The sequence below is a fragment of the Anser brachyrhynchus genome, assembly GCF_964034855.1.
Source record: "Anser brachyrhynchus genome assembly, chromosome: 1".
NCBI lineage: Eukaryota > Metazoa > Chordata > Aves > Anseriformes > Anatidae > Anser > Anser brachyrhynchus.
In genome coordinates, this window is record NC_137694.1 from 33,763,798 (window position 1) to 33,779,885 (window position 16,088).

At 39.2% G+C, this 16,088-nt stretch overlaps 1 long non-coding RNA gene across 1 annotated transcript; it reads left to right on the forward strand.

The window, feature by feature from the left end:
* The first annotated feature begins 1,476 nt into the window (after positions 1–1,476).
* On the forward strand, positions 1,477–14,485 carry LOC308187655. The gene is made up of 4 exons (XR_013944841.1): positions 1,477–6,429; positions 10,585–10,686; positions 13,511–13,618; positions 14,130–14,485. It is a non-coding gene; the product is annotated as an uncharacterized lncRNA (long non-coding RNA).
* The last annotated feature ends 1,603 nt before the right edge of the window (positions 14,486–16,088 follow it).

A 16,088-nucleotide genomic window follows, 5' to 3' on the forward strand; every position in this document is an offset into this window, starting at 1 on the left:
TCCATAGTTTTTAGTTTATTTATTGAGCATTTTGCATTCCCTGTGCTTAATATGTAATTTAGAGATGTTCTGAGCTGGAAAACCAGCTGTTAGCAACTACACCCTGAGCTGACATAATTTCAGCACTGGGTGCAATGACAAGGAGCTGTTGGGAGACATTTTGGTGCCTTTCCCTTGTCTTCAGTGGACTGTTCCCAATTGCTGTGCCTCTGCAGACCTCCCCAGAATGCAGCTGTAGCAGCAGCAGCAGCTGTAGCAGCAGCAGCCCTTGAAACCTGCTATGCCTGTCCGCATAGCTGCCACTGCTCCCAAAGGCATGTGGGACAGCTGCCCCTCTGAACCTGCAGTGCCATGGTCCTGACCAGAGGGACAGAGAAGATACCTTCCTGGAGTTACTGCAAATGACTTTTTACCCAGCTTAAATAACTCTCCAGTGGGTTTTGTTGAAAGTGGTCGCTGGAGTATGGTGGAAAGGAAATGAAATGTTAAATAACAGCTTTACCCTTGCAGCTTCCCCACAGTTTCATAGCTCCCTGGGCTGTTATATTGGAAGTAAATGTTTGTACATGCAGGATGCTATCTAAAGGATGAATGTTTATTCTGAGTCAATGCTGTGTTGGCTGCTCAAATTCCGTGAAGATCTTTATGCTTATATTATTGATGAGGCCCCTACAAAATGGATGCATGAGATACATGCTGCACCAAAAGCAGCATGGCCAGCAGGTTGAGGGAGGTGATTCTTCCCTTCTGCTCTGCTCTCGTGAGACCCCACCTGGGGTACTGCATTCAGTTCTGGGGCTCCCAGAACTGACAGGACATAGGCCCATTGGAGTGAATGGAGGGGAGGGCCGTGAGGATGACCAGAGGGCAGGAACACCTCTCCTATGAAGACAGGCTGAGGGAGTTGGGGTTGTTCAGCCTGAAAAAGAGAAGGCTCCAGGGAGACCTTGCAGCGGCCTTCCAGTGCCTTAAGGGGACCTACAGGAAAGGTGGGGAGGGACTCTTTGTCAGGGAGTGTAGTGATAGGACAAGCAGTAATGGCTTTAAACTAAAAGAGGGAAGATTTAGATTAGATATTAGGAAGAAATTCTTTACTGTGAGGGTGGTGAGGCACTGGCACAGGTTGCCCAGAGAAGCTGTGGATGCCCCATCCCTGGAAGTGTTCAAGGCCAGGCTGGATGGGGCTTTGGGCAACCTGGTCTGGTGGGAGGTGTCCCTGCCCATGGCAGGGGGTTGGAACTGGATGGTCTTCGAGGTCCCTTCCAACCCAAACCTTCTATGATTCTTTGATTTTATGAAAGAGACTGACAGCATTCCTCTGGGTACTTCCTTACATCTCTATACCATGTCACAGTGCCTTTTCAACAGCCTTGGGATAATTTTATTTGAACTGTCCCCCATGTTTCCAGATGAAGCCCACCATGGAGCTGTCTGACATTTCATCCTGCTCAACTCTGGGGTGCATGGCTGTGCTGTAGGCAGGAGAAGGAAAGCTGTGTAAAGCATTTGCTGTAGAGACCTCTGTGATTCCAACAAGATCTGCATTGTCCAACCTTGGGAAGTCACAAATTATTTTGAAACATAAAAGCTGAAATATTCTTTGTTTGCTGTTAGCGTGCACCACATTAAGCCACTGTTTATTTGCATACAGATAGCGTGCGTTTTTTACAATATGCCTAAGCAGAGATTTATGTGATAACAAGTCTGATGTTTATCACACTGTTAGTTTGCCATCTAGTGGCATACCGAAAAATTTATTTTAATCATATTTCATCATCTCAGTGTAAAGATCCCTCAAAACAAAACCAAAACCAAAACCAAACCAAACCAAAAACTAATTTTATTTATTTATTTATTTATTTATATATTTTATTGCTAATTGATTTTAGTAGTCTGTTAGCAGAAGAAAGTCCAATACCTTCTGCTCAATGGTCATTAATTAACATTTTATTCCTAGACTTTGCACTTGGTTCTTTAAGAGCAGATGCTGAATCAAGGTGTGGACAACTTTCAGACTCCACAGGAGAACTGCTGTACAGACCCAACTGCTGATCTCCATCTTAGGCCTTATTGTTTTCAGAGTTACCCTAGTTTTCTGTAAGGCCCTGAGAACAAACCTGCCTATTTTTATACAAGTATTGAGGAATCTCAAAAAGTAGAATCTGAATCTGGTACATCAGAAAGCATTGTGAGTATGACAATGGGCCTTCAAGGAGAAGGTACGTCAGGGCAGGATGAATGAGACCTGAGCAGCCCCCGACAGATAATTGTTCATTCTGTTCCACAAAATTTTCTGGTTCTGATGGTTTCATAAACCTATCTGGGTGGCACAGATCCAGTGCATCAAAATCACTGCTAGTGTATCTTAACATCTGAATGCCCACAGTGGGGAGTAAAACTTGATCTATCATGCACGTAGAGAACCAGTGCATGTCTTCCCATTTTGCAGCTACTTTTTACATACTTATAAACTGCTACAGTAAATCTTAATCCTTTCTTCTCTACATTAGATACAGTTCTAACAAGTTATTTTCTTTAAATCCTCAATATTTTTTTTCCTGTCTTACAGATTTTCCCCAATTTCTCCACCAGTTTCTTGAAATTAAAAACGTATTTATTTATTTATTCTAATTAACTGGTCATTAAGAAAGCATAGGTTCAAAAAACCATAGCATCACTACTTAGCCAAATGAAAATGAATATCCCATCGTGGAAAAAAAAAACAAAAACCAACCAAAACAACAACAAAAAAACCCACCCTCTTCTATATCTGTCTTGTTAAGACAACTATGAGCATGCTTTTTTCAGGGATGAATAATCATTAGGAAAATTAAAAACCTCTTATGATCATCCTCTGACAGTCTCTTGTATGTTCCATGTGTGGATATTTATTCACAGACACCCCATATATAGTTTACCAGATTTTGGTCTTGTATGTGCAAGTAACTTTCTGCTGCACAGACCTTAAGGTCCATTTGCATTTCTTAGTTTAATTTCACTGTCAACCTCTTCAAGTATATTCTGCTCATTAGAGAACAGATATTTTATTAAAACAAAATTCTTTCAAGATCATTGCTCTGGGATAACCTATATATGCACAAAAGTACAATTTCTACCATAAGGGCAAATAAAAGTTTATAAACTTCTTTGGTGTTTCAAGTATCCCATCGCCTGTAGGACTGGAACCTCATCCCAGCCAAATGCTTCCATGATCAGTCTGAAGAAGGTTAAAACATGCAGGGAGTCAAGCTGGGTTTGGGCATATCCAGCAATCCATCACCTGCAGTTATAGGAACTGAAAAATATTAAAAAGGCATTTCAGGGCTTGGGTGACACTTCTATGTAGTGCCTGGTTTTCGTCTCACTCGAGCATAAGAGAAAGATAAGAATATTTTCACCTCCTGTAATAAGCCACATACCCTTTCCTCCTTCCAATATAAGGGGTGCGTGGACTATTGCTACAGATGGTAATCGCTGGTACTACTTATAGGTTGCTGGGAAGAGACGAACTACTGTTACATGGACCACAGAATCCCAGTTTGTCACTATCAGCCAGTTACTGTCTGAAGCCTTTGTCATCAGTTTTAATTTTATTTTATTAAATAAAGTCACAGGAGTTTCAATACCTGGCAGTGTGCTCAGCTGAACAGGCCACTGAGAGCTTCAGGCAATTTTGATCAGCCAGTCATTTCACGTATAAATACAGAAGGAACAAATGACATGAAAGAAGAAAGGAACCTTGCTTGGGACTTTTTTTTTTTTTTTTTTTTTTTTTTTGTGAAAAGTCTCAGATGTGAAACTCCACAGGGAAGGGAAAACTGGTGAGAGAGACTTTGTTGTTGTTGTTATCTCTTTGTACCAAAATGGCAAATAACCATTTCCAGCAGCTGCAGAACTTACTTTTCTCACCCTGACTGCAGGGAGGGCTGGAAGAGACTGGTTTTGTAAACAGCAGAATGGAGGCTACGGGTGGAAAGTGATGCTAGGTCTGTTGTATGAAATTATTTCTATCATGTTAAGGACTTGCTAGAGAGCAAGATGGGAAAGAGAGAAGCTGGAATAGCCATTTTAGGAAAGCACTGTAAAGTGGAGGGGAAAATTTCAGTTCCATGACAAACTCAGTTTCTATGGGCTCATTTATTCTGCAGGTTTTTTACGAAGGAATTTGCCTCAGTAGTTTTAGTTAGCTTTTAAAAGGGGCAATTAAAGCGTAGTGAGAAAGGCTGAAAGAGCAAATGGCAGCATCAACATCAGAAAGACTGTTTCTGAGGAGTCTGAGCCACCCAGGCAGACAAGAAATTTTCAGTAATATTGCAGACAGTTCAAACTTGTTTGGTGGTAATGCAGGCAAAGGAGACACAGGTTTGACTGATGTGCTATAGGATATTTAGCTTCAGAGCTGAGATCAATGGTTTGTAGGTCTTGTGTTAACAGAAGACTGGTTGGGGTATGCTCCTCCTTTTTCCTTTTCAGTCCAAATAATTTCTTGAGTACTAAGATGGTGTTGCAGGGAAGCAAACAAACAAACAAAAAAAAACAGGGGAAGGACACTGCACAAAATTTTAGGTAGAGAACCAACCAACTGACCAACCAAAACAAAAAAACAATCAAAGAAGCAAAACAGATTCAACACAGGCACAATTTCTTCCTGGAAGGAACAGAAGGAACATGGTGATAGATGGAAAGTAAAAATTTTTCTTGCCACACTGATGTAGCACCATCAGAAATACCCTAATTTACCAGGGACAGTGCTAACGACTTTAAACAGTGTTAAAATCTAGGGTAGGTCCCTTAGGCAAAATCCCAGCAGAGCACGGCTGGAAGAGCTGGTGATGGCAAGAAGTGGTAGAAAATGCAGCTGTTATATGTGGCATAAATGTCTCTCCCCCCAAAAAGGGAATTAAGTAATTGGCCTCCTTGTACAGTAAGTTTGTAAAAATATATATACAGCGATATTTGAGGAAGTCATCAAGCTTTTTATGAAAAAGGGGTCAATGGGGCTTTCCTTGTCATTTCTTTTGGAGAGGTGTGGGCTTGTGCTGCTCAACCTTGGAGTGTGGATATACAAATCTGTCTGCCTGGCTCTGCTCTGAAAGTTCCATTTGGCAGGCTATTTACCTTAGTACCTGGCTTTAGGCATATGAGTAGACTGATTGATAAAATGGGACTGGTCAAATTAAAAAAAAAAAGTATATATAGACCCTCTTCATGGAATTTCTTCATTCTGTTTTCTTGGATTTGTTGTAATTCTTGTTAGTGGAGAGGAAGACTTAAAAGTTTTCTTAAAAATTCAGATAATTGTTTTTAATTGTTTTGCATTGAACTGATAATAACTGTCTTCTACACTGCTTTTAAAATGCTTCTGAGATTTGCAGAGCAAAATGCACTCATAAAGGATGGAAATTGAAAGGTAATAAGTGAAAGCCTGTCGTTTGCCGATTTCATTTGACTTATTCTCCACCTGATTGAAAATAGCAGTATGGAAATGAGAATAAAATGAAAATGTTTCCTTTGGAGTCATATAATTTATTTTTGTATATTTTTAGGTTATTGTACATAATGTATTATTGTATTTTAGAGATATTCCCAGTATATGACTAAGCTGACCAGTCAATACTGTCACTTCCAAAACAGACATATGAACAGAGCTACCAAGTATATTCATTATTTTCAAGCACACATATTTTTAAATTGGTGCCAATGATGGCAATATATTAAATATCCAATGATTCTATTTAGCTAAAAAGCATTTGTAAAACGGAAAAACATTTCCATGTATAATTAACACACATATATATTACCTTTTATTTGGTATGTTGTTTAGTTACTGTTAAGATGCTTCTTTTACCATTTCTTATTTGCAATTTGTTCCTCCATTTTGCCACTATCATTCTTCATTTTCTTCTGAAAAAGTCTCTGTGATGTATAGTGATTGTTGGATCACACAAACTTCACAATTCAGTGTATTTGATTAATGAATGAGCCTTTATCTAACATTGGGTAATGAAGATATCTTATCTTGGTGCCCATACCACAGAAACTACAGAATACAGAAGAACAAGGCATTTAGTTTACACTTCCAAGGTATTTTACCCATATCTATATTCAGAGCACAGTTGAGAGAGCTCAATGTTCTGAAAATTTATTGAGATAACAGCCATGGTTTGGTGAAGGGCAAACAGTAAAACAAAACTGCTATACCCATTGCGTGGCAGGGAACAGATTCACAACCACAGCCAGGAAGGGGGTTGACATTATTGCACTGTATCTGTTGGCTGATTTGGCAGCTAGGTGAACCTGCACGGGCTGAGTTGCCCTGCCTTACCCAGAGGAAGAAAACCAGGTTCCCACTAGCTACAACAGCAACCAAACCTACCACCATTTGCAGTTCATCTCGGTGCAGGGGCAAAAATTTAAATGGAGAATAAGGTAGAAACCTTTAAAGTTTTTATACTACAAACCTTCAAGACTGGAAATATATTCAATGTGAAACTAGCAGGTACTGTATCTACAAAGGCCAAAAGGCTAGAAGAGAGAAGAATCATATTTATAATATAACTTACTTATTCATTAACTCTGCTACTCCCCAGCTAAAAATGGCTGTGGAGCTATCAAATTCAGTATGTCTATTCTGAACTGTCTGTCATTGTCTTCTTACATTCTTTCTCATCCTACGTTACTCAATGAGCTGCCTTAATACAAGTCAAATACTGTAAGTTTTGACAGAGTGCATCTCCTACCAACTGCTTATGTCTCAACACTGAAACTCTGGAATTACTGAAGAAATATTGAATACATCTTGACCTTTCTTACAGAGGAAGAAAAGCAGGAGGAAAGAAAACAAATAAATTGCATGGACTGCTACTTCCTTAAACTGTGTCTTTTAATCTTGTAGTGGCTCAGTGGTAAGCACTGTTATTGGCAGAGAAAAAAAAAAGCTGTAATTACACTAGATGGTCAGAATCACCAGGCTGAGGAGAGAGATGATGGAAAAGAACAGAAGCTATATCAATATGTTTATTTGAGAGGAGTCTTGGGAATCCTTGACTAATTTTGTCAGATTTCCCCATTGTATTCAGTTGTCTTAAGTAGTTTGTAAATCTGAAATACTGTTCTTAAGAAGACAAGTAGAAAAGCAACTTGAGATACCTGATCACAGTGCATTGGTGAGACACTTTTACCCCCAAGCGACAAACACTTGGGAGGACTCACACAGCTTAAGTTGGTGGCCTTGGGTCAAAGGGGCTTTTTCATTGATTTAAAGAAAAACAAATCTGTGCCATATTCTACCATCCTTGGTTTCTTTGAAAGCTCATTATAAAATCTTTAGGGAGTTCAAATACTTCTACAGCACTCTGCACTGAAGCTCAGTTTGAAATTGCAACTGCTGAGTCACAGAAGTCAGAGGGATCAGTAACCTATTAAGTCATTTATTTCTCAGCATCACAGTGAATTAGTCCCAAGAGATACCATCTCCACTTCTTCCAGCGAGTGATTATTTTCTAATCATCCAAGAGTTATAAAGAAGTTTTTCCTGATGTTCTGCCAAATTATTATTTGTGAGCTTCCTCCCCCCCCCCCCTTTTTTTTTTCCTGCCTTAATGTAAGTATACCATTCCAAATGCCCTAAAATTACCCCATAACGCTTATAGGAAAACTCTGAGTCAGAGAACAGAGTTTTGGAAAAGTGGATTAGACTGTCTTATTAATTACAAAGAAGGAAACCGGTGATTAAAGTCATTGTTTTGCTGCAGCTTGAGCACCTGTGAGAAAGCAACAGAACTATTTATGTGGTTCAGCTGCTTTTTTTTTTTGTTTGTTATTTTTATTAACGTATTGTCTTTAAAAGCATCTGATTACTGTCACAAAAAATACTGCCTGCTTTGTTGTACTTACACTTTAATATGGGAGTTGCACAGCTTAGTGTTTTCCCCAAATATTAGTTGCAATACAACATTGTCTCCATCTGCTCTGGAAAAAGCAACATGGATTCTAGTACCCTCCCATCTGCATGTATATTTTTAGTCATGTATTCAGATTTGTAATCTCTATAGTCCAGTCTGGCAAAAATCTGTCTGCTCCATTCCTGGCACAAAGCATAAATCTTATTGTTTGTCCAATTTTTTTAAATTTTACTTGTGTGTGTGCATGTCCCTATATTTTACATTCTTTTCATTGGCAGAAATGATTTAAAATTCATGTGTCTGCCATTAGACACTTTCTATTTCTCTTAAATCTTCAAAAGTTTCTATTCTTGACTGGTGAGTCATATAGTTCATAGATAGCTGTCAGGAAAACACCACAAGATGGAGAAATGAGAGGAAACAAAACTCTGAGCTGAAATGCCACTGGGCAAGTGTATCGGTAAGCACTTTTTAAACACAGACAAAGCTATTTTCTTTTCACCTTTCCATGCCTGTGACTTATTTATAAGGGTTTGAAGGACAAGCCTAAGGATTAGAGTGATTGACAGATGACCAAAGGTGGAAAACAATCCCAAGTGAGGCTTTTAGTTGTGTTTTTGGTTCAGAATAAGGGAATAGTAAACCAAATTATGTATCTAGATATGGTATGAAAGGAAATAAAGATTTCTACTGAGTAAAGAAAATGTAACCAAAGGAAAAAAGCAGTCTGTGTTCAGTGTTCATATCCCTTCGCATTACCCCATGTTAATTTTGGTGAAACCCTTTCTACACCGTGAACAACTGCCTATTTAATTAACAATGGGAAACAGATATTCCATGAACTGAGATATTAGCGTAGCTCTTGAGAACCCCAGGTCAGATCCCTGGACTGCTTTAAGGAAGCTGGAAGGTCCTCTGTATCCCAGATTCACATTCTCTGAGGACCTGAGCTTTAAGACAGCCTTGCACAACTTTGTGAAAAGTATTTTGGTGGTTTTGAATGAGCCACGCAGTCTCTGTGCTTCAGTTTCCCACCTCCTTATTTTAGAGAACTGATGAGATGATATACCCTCAGGATTACCTTGCCCTGGTGTGAGGTCCTTAGTCTCTGATGGTGTAGGGTCATCATAAAAGAGCCCAGTGCAGCCTTCCATCAGAATTCTGGCCCAGGAACCAGCTCATGCCATGTACTTTATAGGAAGGAGCATGACACTGGGTAATAAAGAGTTACACAAAAAACTTCCCATTAAGGTAGCTGTTCTTTTCACACAAATTAACAGTTGCCTTATGTCCTGAAACATAAGTCTTTATATCTCTTTATTAACATCATCTCACAAGTATGATGGAAAGCTCTCATAACCAGGATCATTAGTTAATCCTTTCCCCACCCCAATCTGCTGTGGCAGCTATAGGTCTTTGACAGACGTCTAACACTAAACAATTCATAAATAAATAAAAATATTTCTCTTTCTCCATTATAAATTGTAGCATTTTACTGGAGTTTCTTACATCTTTATATTATAAAAATACCAAGCATGAAAGTCTAGTTAATTTTTTTCTCTCTTCTTGATTTTTAATGTCTCCGTTAAATTATTTCTAATAATATGATCTTTCTCCTGAGATCTTTCTATTATTTGCTACCTCTTATGATCCCTCTCCACGCTTCATGTATAATGAGTAATTTCTTACTGGGGTGAGGTTTACAGACTTACACCCTGTATTGCAGATATACACGTCCAGTAGCATAGAGGCATATAAATATATTTTTAGGTTATTTTCCATTTAACTACCTTACCATTCTTGTGTTTCACTTGCCACTGCACTTTGGGCAGAGTTTTCCAGCTGGATATTGCAGATGTGCTGGAGCTCAGAAACTATCAGAAAACCATGTGTCTGAAGAAATTGTATAGTAAACTTAGAAGAATACAAATGTTTAACTTTCAAAAACACAAGGGTCTTTAAAAACACCAGGCCGTTGACCAGATACCTTCTCCCTGAAAATGGATACTACCAAATACTTTGGGCAGAGACTCTTGGAGAAGAAAAGCAGAAAATTAAAAAGAGAATTTCAGTTGACTTCTCTGGGCTTTGAACCAGAACATACAGAGTGGATATTATTCAGAAATATGCCAGTTATTTAAAAAAAAATATACCAATTATCTAGAAATCATTTCTACTACTCACCAAGTTTTTCCTTTTCTTCAATTTAGCACTTTAATTATTTTAGGTTTAAATGCCACAATCAGCTTTGAGAAGTGTAAAATAAAACCCTAGCATTTGTAGGTCTCCACTTAGAATAATTACCACGACATTTTTTTTTTTTTTTTTGGTGAAACTAAGGAAACTAGAGACTTAGAAAAAATATGAAATAATACAGGAACAAAAAAATCAAGCAGATGCAATAATTTTACTTGTAGCATGCTCCAGATGAAATATTTGAAGCATTGTGACAATAACAATACATTGCTACAGGTACTGACTAAGCACATTGTGACTTAGAGGGTGGCTTAAAAGGAAATGTCACTGGCAGGTTGAAATGTCAATTAGCGCAACATTTCCTAATATCCCACAGATGCATTTCTTTCCCTGTGAATATTAGAGAAATAGATAACATTGCACATTTAATCTACTCTCCACTAATTTGATCCTTCGGGGCTCTTCATAGTATGTTTTGTTCCAGCTTATCAGAGTGCAAGTGAGAATGGACTTACAGATGAACTGCTAATTCACTAAGACAGCATGTGGGAAGAAAAGTTCATTCAGATGGCAGATCAGATGTAAGGTAAGCAAAGCCATATCTTCTGCTTGGTTCAGGTTTTGCTCAGTAAAGGAGTGGATCAGAGCATGGTGGGAGGTGGAGAACAGCTGCCACCATCAGTGCTGAAGGCACCAAATATCACAGCCCTGTGGCTTCTGTTCAACATTTCGGGTGTCTTCAGTGCTCTAGCGACAGCCCTTTTCCTAAGCTGCATCTTGTTCAGGAAAGTAGTTTGGGACACTTGGAGACTACTTCCCTGTGAGCCTACAGGAAATAGGATGAGTCGGTTTAACTGTGATCTGATGCAATACTCAGAAGAGATCAGTGTTTTTTTACCTGTACCCTGTAACAGCAGTGAGCCTGTCTATACAGGAAATTATTCAGAAAAAGCTATTGTGGTGGTACAAATTCACACTCAATAGAAATCTGCTTTAACTTTCAAGCGTGCTTTATTATCTACATAGGGGAAATAATTGGTGTGAAATCAGCAAGAAATAAAAAAAGAACAACAACAACAACAAAGGAAACTAGGCTTTGAACAGGAAATGAATTGAAAGAAGCAGTTACTCAGTTTATTCTCCAATTTGAATAATGTTTTATTCAAGTGGGAGAACTCCTGAGCTACTGATTCACCCTTCAGGTAAGACGACCAGCATGACGCTCTGCTCAGCGGAGGTAAGTGTTACCAGAAGCAGTTACTGCTGCCCTACTGCAGTGCTGGCCTCATTTCAGATACTTAAAAATAAGACTATACGTGCAGCTAGACAGTTTCTAGGGGCATGACATGCTGTCGTGTTGTCTAGATGTGTTGTCTGCTGCTGTTTACAGCTTGCTAAGTTCTGCAACGTGGCCAAGTCAGGAGATCAAGCTTCCACAGAAGAAGAGAGAGTGTGTGGACTCTAAATGGGGTCGTGTCAACAAAACCTTTGGGTCTCAAGAGTCTGTGATGATTACTGAGCAGTCACAGAACTGGTCAGCTGAAGATATTTCTGTGTTCATGCCCTTCCCCTTCGCAGTGACCACGACAGAGCTTTTGGGGTGTCTTCAAGTACCTGCCCTTCAGGTCGTGGCAAACTTGCTGAAAGTCACCTGGGTACAGGCCCTAAACCCAGCTGCAGCACAACATGACCTCTCTGTTGTCTCTCAGTCTGTATGACTTTGCCTGTGCTTGTGTGTGCTGTAAAATATCTTCTGAAACCTGACAATAATATGGCATAAAATTTTCCTTGATTAAAAAATATCTTAGATTGCTTGCATGTAAACATGCTGCAAACGTGTTTGTCAGCAAGACTGCAACAGTAAATTACTCTGCTGCCAATTGTGACTTTTTTTGTGAGTCTTGCTTAGCAGCTACTTTCCTTCAGGGCTCCAAGAGGCCTGTGGAAATCTCAACTTTTACATAAAAATAGGTTTCCTCCTGGGATCTAAAGGAAATCCTACGCAGAATGTGCTATAGAGAAGGTTGAAGATCAGAAATTAAGCAGAAAGAACCCCCTATTGCCTTTCTTACACTGTCAAGATTAAATAAAAATCATATGATTCTGCAGTGAAAGACATTTACCCTGAACTTCAGACATTCTGGGTGAACAATACTGAAACTGGCTCTATGGAAACTACCTCAGATTCTCACTGAGTATTTTTAAGTCTTCCTACAGTTTTACATCACTTTCAGGTGTTTAAAAAGATCTCAGAAATATTTAAAACACTGGCTTCCAAAGTTTTTGGGTGAACAAAGTCAGCTGTCCTGATTTCTTGCAAAATAGCACGGCATTTTAAAGAGAAAATTATGGCAATCCAGTTTAGTCCTGTTTCACAGAAGAAAAATTGATGGGAAGAGCAAAGCATGGAAATGGGCTAACGTAGACTTTCAGTTCTACTGGAAAAAATGGATGAACTCTGCTTTGTGTTTTGGCTCAAAACCAGCAGAAAATGTAGCCAGCTTTTTGGGAGGTCCGTCATTCCTCTCCTGGAATTTCTACTCTCCCAAGCCACTAGAGGGCCCCGAAGTCCACCTTAACTTGTCTTGGCTAGTTGGCGTTCTTGAAAACACCATTTGAAAAGCAAGCGCAGATCTCTTAGACGTTCAGGGGTTGCTCTTTCCAGCGCAGTTGCTGTGTAGGGTGAATACAATTACAAGAAAATAAGGATGTTGGGACAAGGATGCCTTGAAGGTAGCATCACCAAATGACTTCCACCCCGTAGGAAAGAGCAAGTCTTTCAGGAGTTTGGTGGAGAAGGTATCTTCATAGCAGCACCAGGCTGTCACCTATGTCCTTTCTCTTTTTTTAACTGCCAGACATATGTGTAGTAGTGCACACTCTGTGTGTGCGCAGGAGGCCCTTGGTTTCATACCACTCCCTTTGAAGATGTTTGCCTGACACTGAGTCTTTCCTCCATAGCTTGTCTTTTGGTTGTGGAGGAGCAAAAAAGTCTGGTTACCCTTGCTGTTGAGCATGGGAAATGGACAGAGTGAATGCTTAAAGAAACAAGAACTGAATGTGGTGGGTGGGCATGATGATCTGCTCTATATTTGTGCAATGAAAAGGCTAATGTATGGAAGCAGAGAATTTCTCCTGTGTCTTTGGTCCTCTTGTCAGAAGACTACTGCCTTGTGCTCTGTCTCCTTGCAATCCAGAGAAACACCCAGGCCTTTGAACATTCTCAGAAACTAATGGTTTAAAAATAACTCCAGAAAATTGTCCTTTTTATTCCTTTTTCCTTTTTTTTTTTTTTTTTTTTTCCCAGCCCCTTTATTAAATAGGCCTGATGTCTCACTTGCCATGGTCTCAGCTCTAAGAAATTTAGACGGAGTTGTAAAATGCTATTAAATTATTGGCAACACTTTCAGGACTGAAACTGAAAGCTGGATGATATGAAGAGAAAGGATGTCAATGGGACCAACCATTCACTCTTTCCTGTCCTGGAGTGTTGGGCACTGAAGTACAAAAACGTCACAGTGAGTTTTATTTTTTTTTTGCCGAAACATATATCATCTGATGGATGATAGCTAAAGGAGCTGGCTCCACAATCCAAAGAGGGCAAAGCAGGTGCCAATAATAAAATGTTAAAATTGCTAGAAACCTTCCTAGAGTACTTTGCCTGTGACACATAAAGAGACATACTACAATGTAGAATGGCTCTAGTGACTTTTGCTTGAAATTAGCTGCATGATACCAGTGACCTTTTCATCCTGGAGTAAAAAGTAGCCGTTCAAAACCTCACTTATTCACTTGAGATACTGTACATACATAGCCCAGTTTCTTGGAGGTCTGTTTCTGGATACAAATGAGGAATAAACTATGTGCTTTCCCTCAGGGTTAATTTTGTCTTTCCAGAGAAAACGAGTTACATATTTGCATAAGAAAGTATGTTTCAGACAAATGTATGGCTGCCAGGCTAGTGATTGTGATTTATGATAATGAATGAATGCATGCTAAAGGATAAAAGTCCCCTCCTGTTCTTTTTAGGCAAATCTTCTCCTCATTAGCAGTGATATGGAAGACACTCATGTATATGTGAGTAGACTTTGATACCACCTTGTTTACCATATACAAAGACTTGTTAGCTCTCCAGCAAGGTAAAATGGACGGGATTTATCTCAGGTAACTTTAGCATCTGACTTAGTCACCTGGACTCCTTCTATGGTAAATACAGAAAGAAAGGAACTTCTGAGAAATGATTCACTTCATCTTAATGTGGATGGTTAAAATACATCATGTATATACATTAGAAGTACACATTCCTGTCCTTTAACTACAAAAGAAGTCTAGATGCCTATGCGGTTTGTTCATAATATACATCTAACCTTTGCCAAAGATGAATCCCACCTGCCCTGTCCATGTGGTCATGCAAATCTCATATTTGTTTGTGTTAAATTGCTAGGTACAGTCTCTGTGCTGTGTATGTGGTAGCTGCAATAATTGGGAAAGACAGGCACAAGCAGCAGGCAGCTGCTAAAGCAAATAGGGTCTTAGGAGAACTGCAGCTGCTGGGAATATTTGGGTAGAGCTCAGTTATTTCAAAGTAGATCCCTTTCCCAGTTTAGGAATCTTTGGAGATTCAGGAGCATAATATCATTCTTCAGCTATGGAGTATTTGCAGGAACTATGTGGCCAGGTGAAGTATGGCCAAGCTGAAGCCTAAGAAGAACCTGCCTAAGCTTGGCTTGGATCATGGTAACTCATTCTCATGTCACAGGCACTTTTTTGGGTTCCCTCTCGTGGCCCTTCTCAATCCCACCTGGATTCTCAGTCCCTCAAGGACTGATGAGTGCCCTCAGCCCAGCTGCCTGCCGTGGGACACAAGGTATGCAAGGAGGGTGACACAGGAGGGAGTGGAAGGATGGAGATAGGGCTCTGGTAAATCGTTTAAAATACACTGTCACTCTTCAGAAAGTAGTTTAGTGTACTGTCTCCTTTCTTGTTTAGTCCCCTACTGTTCTATTTGTCTTATGTGTAAATAGTATTTTTTGAAAATAATAAAGCTTTCCTACTAAGGATTGGTTTGAGTTAGCAGTAACTCAGAACATATATATATATATAGTGTGTGTATATATATATATATATAAAGAGCGCATAAATGGAATTATAAAGTGCTTTATAATATTTTAATTCCGTCTGGATTTCTTTCACAAACACTTTTTGGGTCTTGAGGGATGTTCATACCAAATATGTGCCTTAGCTCCAAGTAGCTTTCTTCTTAAAAACCTTGTGTTTTGGGGCATAGCCAGACAGGATGACAGAATATCTATTATTTTTATGGCTCATATGTTGAGTTGACAGCATGAAAAATGTTTTATCCTTGAGAGAAAATTAAACATTGTCGTCCAATTTAAAAAAGGGGTTTTCTGAAGGACTTGCTTCCTCTAGGCTCCCATATGCTTTTGGGATCCCCTTCCTGTTCTTTAGGAACTATTATGTGTTCTTTTGAAAGCCGCACTCATCATTTAGGAACTCATTTTGTCATTTCAATTGTAAGTGGTTTACAAACTAAAATAACCTCTGTGGACATCAAGTGCATTAATGGGATATGGAAGAGGTGTTTTTACAGTGGGATATTAAATATAATATAAAATATCCCTGGGCAAGATACTGCAGTTTAGTGGCTGACTGTATAGTTCATTCAATATTGTATGAGGAGCAACATTTTCCTTCAAGTAATGGGTGTCTATTATGTGTTGTGTTTTTTGTTTTGTTTTGTTTTTAATAATGCCCCTGGGAAGTCTAGAAAAAACTCAGAAGCACATTGAATAAAGCTACAATTGCATTCCCGGAAAAGAGAAAGCTTTCCGAAACAGCAGTGAAGTTTGTCTCACTCTCCTTCAGGCTAATGAATGATAATATATTCCACTGGCAAAAGGTGTCTTTAGAAACATGATATCATCACAGCTAAATCTTGTTGATTGATTCCCATGCAGTAAGCAAGAC